The sequence below is a fragment of the Priapulus caudatus genome, unplaced genomic scaffold, assembly GCF_000485595.1.
Source record: "Priapulus caudatus unplaced genomic scaffold, Priapulus_caudatus-5.0.1 Scaffold622, whole genome shotgun sequence".
Lineage (NCBI taxonomy): Eukaryota > Metazoa > Priapulida > Priapulimorpha > Priapulimorphida > Priapulidae > Priapulus > Priapulus caudatus.
In genome coordinates, this window is record NW_014577683.1 from 27,167 (window position 1) to 36,189 (window position 9,023).

Sequence of the window (9,023 nt, forward strand, 5' to 3'; positions counted from 1 at the left end):
CGTCTCTGCATGAAGTGAATGATTGCCTCATTGTCTCTCTCTCTCTCTCTCTCTTTCTCTTTCTCTCTCTCTCTCTCTCTCTTTCTCTCTTTCTCTCTCTTTCTCTCTCTCTCTCTATTGCTCTTTCTTCCTCTCTCTGGCCATCTCTATTCCCCCTGTTGCCCCTATTTGTCTCGCTGGCCCTCTTCATCCTCGTCTCCCTCTACTTCTCTCTCTCCCACTCCATCTCCATCTGTCTCTCCCTCTCTCTCTCTTTCTCCTCTTTTCTCTGCCCCATCTTGCTCTCTTGCCTCGCTCCCAATTTGCAGCATTCAGTAACACCAGTGAAAGCTAGGACGATTACGTCTCCGCATGAAGTGAATGATTGCCTCATTGATTGAGGGCTCCTTAGCCCGGTCGCAGATTCCAAAAGAGAAAAAGGTTATAAGAGTGCAAGATGAAACATTGATGACTGCTTCAATGATTCATCGCATGCTGTTTTTCGATCTTGGTCGATGCGCGACTCTGATGAACACTCATTGCCTGACATTAAAGCAGTGAAGCAGGGATGGCTGCTGTTCCTGTGCACAGCTGCTGTATGTTGTTGCTATGCTTCATCCTATGTTGTCTTTCCCTATAGGACATGACAACATTGTTAGCTTGCTCCTGAGTCCTGTATGTCGCATTATTCCTTCAGAGGCATTCCTGTTTGTTCGTCATGAGCTTCCTCCCAGGTTTGATGTTACTGCAAGGTTCATAGCTCATGGACTTGAGGACGTAATTGTGCTCTGTTCCTGAGTGTTGTTCCTGCGTGGTGTTCCATTGTGTTGTTCGTATCATTTATCATCTGTGTGTTATTCCCGTGATTCATAATGCATGTGTTGTTCTCGTGATTTATTGAACACGTGTTGCTCCGGCAGATGTATGCTTGTGCATTCTTGCTGTGTATTGTTCCTACCATCCATCCTACATGTGTTGTTCCTGCAGGGTTCCCAGCTCGTGGGTGATGAAATTGTTGTGCATTGTTCTTGTTTGTCGTTCCTATCATCCTACATTGTGTTGTTCTTGCAGGCTTTGCAGCTACAGGAGGCGATGACGTTGTTATGCATTGTTCCTGTGTGTTGTTTCTATCATCTATTCTACATTGTGTTGTTCCTATCATCCATCCTACACTATGTTGTTCCTGTTTGCTGTTCCTATCATCCTACATTGTGTTGTTCCTGCAGGGTTCCCAGCTCATGGGTGATGATGACATTGTTTTGCATTGTTCCTGTTTGTTGTTCCTATCATCCTACTTTGTGTTGTTCCTACAGGGTTCCCACCTCACGGGTAATGATGACATTGTTGTGCATTGTTCCTGTTTGTCATTCCTATCATCCTACATCATATTGTTCCTGTTTGTTGTTCCTATCATCCTACATTGTGTTGTTCCTGCAGGGTTCCCAGCTCATGGGTGATGACGACATTGTTTTGCATTGTTCCTGTTTGTTGTTCCTATCATCCTACTTTGTGTTGTTCCTACAGGGTTCCCAGCTCACGGGTAATGATGACATTGTTGTGCATTGTTCCTGTTTGTCATTCCTATCATCCTACATTATATTGAGACGGTGGAGAGTTGCAGCGAGCGAGAGAGAGAGAGGAAGAATAGAGAGAGAGAGACGCATGCGCGCGCGAGAGAGAATGAAGATGAGAGCTGAAAAACGATTTAGAGAACGATGAGAAGAAGAGATAGATATTAAGATTAGCATAGATAGGTAGATCTATAGGTATAGAAGAGGGGGCAAGAGTATGAGATGAAACGGGAGGGAGCCAAGGAAATAGGGGACACAGGAAGAGAACGCGAGAAACAGAAATAAAGAAGAGGAGAGAGAGCAGAGAGAGAGAGAACCGATAGAAAAACGAGAAGAGAGCGATGAGAAACGATAGGAACGCATTAGAACGAGAAAGAGAGCAGGACGAGAGTGAGGAGAGAGAGAGGGAGAGAGAGATGCGAGGAGAACGATAGAACCGGAGAGAGGAGTGAGAGCAGAGGAGCGACGAGCGAGACGCGTGCGTTCGCGCTGCTGGCGTGCTGTATCGAACTCTTCTCAGCCTCCTCGTGATTAAGGGCGCTCAACAATCCACCACAGAGCTCTTTATATATATAACACATATCTTTCATGCTGTGCGCTTGCCAACAGCGCGGCACGCTTTTTACTGTCCCCGGCGGCTGCCTGAAGGCGGCTGCCTGCGATCGAATGCGGCGTTTTTGATGACTCGTCGGACAGTGCACGAGGAGTCCGGGGAGGAAGAGGAAATAGGTAGGAAGTGGAGGTGTGGTGGTGGTGGTGGAGGATGAGAGGAGGGGAGAATGGTAGGGAGGAGGAGGAAGGGAGGAGAGATGGTTGCATGGTCTGGGTCGGGAGTGGAGTATGGATGAGGGTGGGAGAGGGTGGGTGGGTGTTGGTTTTGGTGGGTGCGGTAAGAGGAGGGGAGGAGGAGGATGGAGGCGTGGAGGAGGAGGAGGAGGAGAGCGAGAAGGAGTAGGCGGAGTGGTAGAGGGGTAGGGTTTGGATGAGGTAGTTAGGTAGGGGACAAAGAGCGGGCAGGTGGAGGGGTATGTACGTGATGAGAGAAAGCGAAGGGTGTGAATGGGTGAAGGTGGAGTAGAGTGAGTAGAGTGACGAGGATGGCAGAGAGGGGGCGGTAATGGGCATGGTGAGACGTGGAGGGGGGGGAATCGCCAGGCGGAATAGGAGGGATGTGGAGGCGAGGTAGAAGGAGAAGAGGAATTGTGTACCGCTAAGTGCGGGGTAAAGAGAGTCGCGTTGGCGGTGGGCGTGGACACTATAGCGACATGCACAGCATAGAAGCGATCATGCTAGCATGTATATCTTAAAACCAGCACTCATGATCAGGCAGGACGAGTTGAATCACAATATAGGAGACAATTAGATGAGAGGTGAGGGGATGTACAATTCGGATAACAGCGATTAGCTGCTGGGACCTAGGGGAGGAGGGACTGGAGAATGGCTTCATATCAAGCAGATTGATGTAATAGTTTTGAGTACCGATGCTTACTCTTGATATGTAAATCTGTTACTATTCTCTTACTGTTATGTGTTTGTGTAGGCGTGGATTTGCGTGGGCGTGTGTCGGCGTTGCGTCCGTGCTTGCGTGCCTGTGCGATGTCTGTGTGTGTGGGCATGTGTGCGTACGTGCATACGTGTGTTTGTGGGTGCCTACCCGCGTGTGCGGTTTGTTATGCCGCGTAGCGTGCGTGCGTGCGTGGCGCATGGCGTGCGGTGAGTTTGATCATGCACGGAGTGGCATGTGTGAGGTTTGTTGAAGTCATAGTCACTACAAGGAAGCGAAGCACGCTAACGGCCAAACAGCTGCGTCAGGATGATCAGGTACTTTTCCCGTATATCTTCCTTCCTGCACGTTCCCCAATGAACTTCCTTCTCCAATCGACGCGTGTGTCGTTTCTACTGTAAAACGCCCACGTCTGTGAACCGGGAGCTCACTACACACTACACAGCGGTAGTACGCCACTGATTCTCTAGTTTATTATAGAGGATATAGCAGATGCACGTGGAGTTGTAAACTGGACGAGAATGTCGCGTGTGGGGCCAGGGTGAAGGTAGGGGAGGGGGACGTGATGGTGGGGGTAGGGTTGGGTGGGTTGGGGTAGGCGGTGGATTTGGGGGATGGGCTTGGTAGTAACTGCGATGGTGATGGACTGGGGCGCGGTGGTGGTGTGGTGGGGTGTGGTAGGCGATGGCATTGAGTGGAATGGGGCTGGTTGTGTTGGTGTGGTGGGGGTTGCTGCGTTAGTTAGGCGGTGGACACGGTATAATGGGCTGTTTGCTGCGCGTAGCGATATTATTGATTCGAAGGCCACTCATTCTCGATGATTTGTATCTCACTTACGGTGTTATGCACGATATTACTTTACTTCATTTCGCTTTAAATAATTGGACTGTTAGGATCTATCGCCACGACTCACGCGTGTGCAATACACGATGCTGCTGGCGTAACTGTAGATGACTGTCGCTTAGTGGATTGTGGAGGAGGAGGAGGAGGCAGGAGGAGGTAGGGAGGATGACGGAGGAGCGGGAGGAGGATGAAGTGGGGAAGATGCGGAGGTGGGGGACGAACGAGGGGAAGTGGTGGAGGGAAGATGGGTCAGAGGAGGATGTCTGCGTAAGGGTAGAGAGGAAGAGGAGAATGAGGGCAGGAGGAGAAGCGAGGAGCAGGGGCCGTTTAAGAAGGTTCTGGAGCCAGGACCAACTTGATGAAGGTGAGAATGAGCGCAAGACGATGAAAGAGCGAGGTGAGGCCGGAGGAGCAGGCAGTGGAAGCAGAGAAGACAGAGGATGAGGGGGGACGATGAGGCAGGAGACAAGGTGTTAGGACATGAGGTAGCTCAACGGGAGAGCCAGTGTGTGTGAACGCCAGGGAGACGCGCGGTGGTCCGTGGCGTGGCGCAAATAGGAATGTAATGTATGGCAGATATAATGGCGCTAGGATGTATTAAACTGGTGCTAGCTATGAAGCTATGATTCCAGTCTTCACAGCCACCAGCTGTCCCGATAAGAGTAGCAAACAGTCGCGAAGCATTGTCCTCAGGCACGCGGCGAGAATCCAATAGCGGCATATAAAGATGAAGAGAGAGAGAGAGCAGAGCGAGACGCAGCAGACGAGAACGAGAGAGATAGAGAGAGAGAAGAGGAAAGAGGAGAAGGAGAAAGAGAAGAGAAGAGACGAGAGAGCGAGAGCCCGAGAAGAGAGAGATAGATAGATAGATAGCATAGACAGATAGAGAGAGAGATAGATAGCATAGACAGACAGATTAGAGAGAGAGATAGGATAGATAGAGTAGACAGATTAGAGAGGAGAGATAGATTTAGAGAGGAGCAGAATGTATGCTGAAAGAGAGACTGCGAGAGCGAGCGAGAGCCAGATAGAGAGAGGGGGAGATAAAGAGAGAGAGAGAGGGCGAGAGAAAGAGAGAGGGGGAGAAAGAGAGAGACAGCTTCGTATTGAGGTCAGACAGTTCTGCGCGGACACGTTGACACTTACGACCTATATAGCAAAGGTGACATTGTCGCAAACACCTTGCAATTCTATGCCGACATATTAAGCCAGCTTGGTTGTGTGGGTGCTGGGTGATATTTAATCGTGATTCCTGTCGGTGTGTTTGCTGGGTGTTGTAAGGTTGCTGATGTAATGTTGGTGTTTGTATGTTAACCAAGATTCCAGTCTGTGTGTTGCTGTGTGTTTGTAAGGGTTGCTGATGTAATGTTGGTGTTTGTATGTAACCAAGATTCTATTGTCTGTGTTGTTGCTTGTGTGTTGTAAGGTTGCTGATGTTAATGTTGGTGTTCGTATGTAACCAAGATTCATGTCTGTGTGTTGCTGTGTGTTGTTAAGGTTGCATGATTAATGTTGTGTTCTCGTCTGTTACCAAGATTCATGTCCCTGTGTGTTGCTCGTCTTGTGTTAAGGTTGCTGATGTAATGTTGGTCGTTTGTATGCTAACCAAGATTTCCAGTCTCGCTGTGTTACTGTGTGTGGTCTGTAATGGTTCGCTGATGTTAATGCTCTGGTACCGTTCGTCTGCACTACCACCACGCTTCATGCCTTGTGTGTTCCTGCTCGTGTGTGTTAAGGGCGTTGCGTGATGTGACCACTGTTGGTGGGTGGGTGGTGTGTATAGGTAAGCGGCAGACAGTTCATGTCTGTCTGGCCGTGCGCCTCCGTGTGTGTTGTATGAGGTTGCCTGAGGGTAATGTTGGTGTTCGTATTTGCTGTAAACCCAGAAGCCATTCATGTCGCGTGTTTGCTGTGTGTTGATAATGTTGCCTGAGTAATTGTTTGGTGTTTCGCTCGTGTAACCAAGACTTCCAGTCTGTGTGTTCTGTGTGTTGTAAGCCGTTTGCTGATGTAATGTTGGTTTTCTATGTAACTAGATCTCATGTCTGGTGTTGTTGCTTGTGTGTTGTAAGAGTTGCCTGATGTAATGTTGGTGCTTCCTATGAACCAAAGATAATGTCTGTGTGTTTGTGTGTGTTGTAAGCGTTGCTGATGTAAATGTTGGTGTCTTATTGTAACCCAAGATTCTATGTCTGTGTGTTGCTGACTGTGTCTGTTAAGGGTTGCTTGGTGGTATATTGGGTGTTTGTCCGTGTAACCAAAGCATTATGATCTTGCTGTGTTGCTGTGGTCTTTGTTAAGGTTCGGCTGAATGTAATGTTCGGAGTTTCCCTATGTTAACCAAGATTCAGTCTGTGTGTTGGCTGTGTTGTTGTAAGGTTGCTGATGTAATGTTGTTTGCTTCGTCTGTAACCAACGATTCTATGTCCTGTGTTGCTTGCTTGTCGATGTGGCCCGGTTTGATGCGATTTTTCATTACCTGCCACGAAACTACGTTACATTACCCGCCACTGCGTTTCTTATCTTTTTAAAAGCTTGTTGCATCTGATAGCCCTTTTAGCATCGAGGTTGTACGGAGCGCCATGGAGGCCTATCCTCGCGTTCCAAGATCGGGCCGTGGGGATTCACCGAAAATACGGAGGTTTTGAATCAAGCCATTTATCTTATTCCTAACAACGTCGAGCGTATCCTTGCAGAAATGGAGCATAATTGAAAAGGAATGGTATCTTTGTGGTGAGCCTGGGGTTCAGCGACGTTGCCAATCCTGCACGATGTCACCCTGGTGGACAGCACACAGGTGCCGCACTCCACGCCTAACGTATGACTCTCACATAAATTTACGTGTATCATGTGATGTACTCAATGTTGGTGTGGAAGACAAACCATACAAGCGATTCTTCCAAGTGATAAGCTTATTGCCAGCAGGTATATCACGATCGCGAGCAAATCATTAACCAGCTATATAGATACCATAATACACACACGCACGCACAAGCACGCACGCTGCGGCCACACATACACACCACAAACAAACACACCACACACACACATCACACGCACGCACGCACAGTCACGCACGCACGCACGCCACGCATCGCGCATCGCCACGCAGGGGGCAGCGCACACGCCGCCCCCCCCCCCCTACATACACATACACATACACAGAGAGAGAGAGAGAGGGGGGGGGGAGAAGGAGAGGAAGGGATTGTAGAACGAATCGATTCGTGGAGTAGTTTCGTCGATATAATGTATAAATTTACATTTCTCAGCAGAAGGGGAATAGCCAGCTCCCCAGCGTGAAACACCGTCAGCCACACATTACTATATTCGTCTTATATGATGTATCCGGATAGCATATTCTCGTATAGACATATATTATCGGGATAAACATGATTTCATGTCTTGTATGTTGCAAGGCCTTGACGTGCAAGGAGCCTTTCACTTTGAAGGGCAAGCATGTTCATCATCCACCTGGACGTATAATTGAGGTAGGTGCTCAGCTAACACCGCACGCCACGCAGCACGCCATACCACCGCACGACATTGCACCCCTCTTTCCACCTCTCTCTGTCGATTGTCTGTCTGTCTGGCTGGTCTGTCTGTTCTGTCTCTCTCTCTCTTATCGCTCTGATTTGCTCTCTGTTTATCTTCTCTCTCACTGCTGCTCTCTCTCGCCGCCTCTCTCTGTTCCCTCGCTCCCTCTCTCCTTCTTCCTCCCCCCTTCTCTCTCTCTTCTCTCCCTCTCCCCCCTCTCTCTCTCTCTTCTCTCTCTCTCTTCTCTTCTCCCTCTCTCTGTCTCTCACTCTGTCTCTCTCCTCTCTTTCCCTCCTCTCTCTCTCTCTCGCCTGCTCTCTCTCCTCTCTCCTCTCCTCTCTCTCTATCCTCTCTCTCTCTTTCCTTCTCCCCTCCCCTCTTTCTCCCCCTCTCTATCTCTCTTCCCTCTCTCTCTCTCGCTCTCTCTTGTGTAATTAACCGTAATTATTGAAGTGGACGTCGTCAGGTGCCACCGCCGTGTCAACGCTAATCCGATAATCACGGTCCACCCCCCCCCCCGACGTCATTATCGCCTTACGCGCGAGGGCAACACCGTGCGCAGGCAGGTCTCGTAACTGGTTATTGGCTGGCATCTGTCACATGGGAAGCGCTAAAAGGGGAGAGAGCGCGGCGGGGAAGATCAATATCGTGTGCAGTGTGTGCAGGGAGGGGGGATTGACTGCGTGCCTGCCTGCCTAGCTGGGAGTTAGGTTTGCTGTTGCCGTCTGAGGGAGAAATACAATCTAGCTGCCAAGTAATATTGATCTCTTGGTAGTAGTAGTACATCCTACAGCTCTGCAGAACTGATGCGTGCGCGCGCACGGTGCGCGGCGCACGCATACGCATATATATATATATATATATATATATATATATATATTGTCCATACACAAGCAGCGGGGGTGGTTTTCTATTGGCGACTTGTGGTAGCGTCTTATGACTGTCTCCTTTTATTATGTAGCTGGTGTTAAGGTTTGTGGCACCCTTCCCATTTCTTTTACTGCCCCATTTTGCATGGGATATACACTATAGCTCTCTGAATCACTGTGTGCCACTGCAAGCTTTCCTAAGAGAAGATTGTGGGGGGGGGGGAGAAATAGTCAAGTGGTGGGGGGTGGGATCATAAAAATAGGTCTGCTAGAAAGCTAGACGTGAAACGAGGGGGTTGGTAGAGCTACTCGGGTTTGGTAGTCTACAAGGTGGTTGATGGGAGCACAAGCTGCTAGAATATACGCCTGCTAGAGAGAGGTGAGGAGGGTTCACGATTTAATAACCCGCACAGTTTTTACCCCGCCCGTATTTGTTGCTATTGTTTCTATTGTTACTATTCTGCTGTTGGTGCTATTGTTACGTCGTGCCATTGCCGGCATGCAGCCATATTTTACCGCGTCCTTGCCGGTTACCTTGGCTGTGCTCACCTACCATGGACCTGGTTTTATGAACCGTGTTACCATATAAATTAATAATTAAGGTATATATACATATATATATATATGATTAGTAATATATATATATAATATATAATATATATATATATACGTTATTAATTTACGACAAAACTTTCATTTTACGATAAAACATCGGGAGAAAAG

General features: G+C 48.7%; 1 protein-coding gene across 8 annotated transcripts in view; it reads left to right on the plus strand.

Moving 5' to 3' along the window:
• Window positions 1-9,023, plus strand: part of LOC106812224 (FERM domain-containing protein 3-like) — a 51,358-nt gene that overhangs the window by 26,873 nt on the left and 15,462 nt on the right. The window lies entirely within an intron of this gene.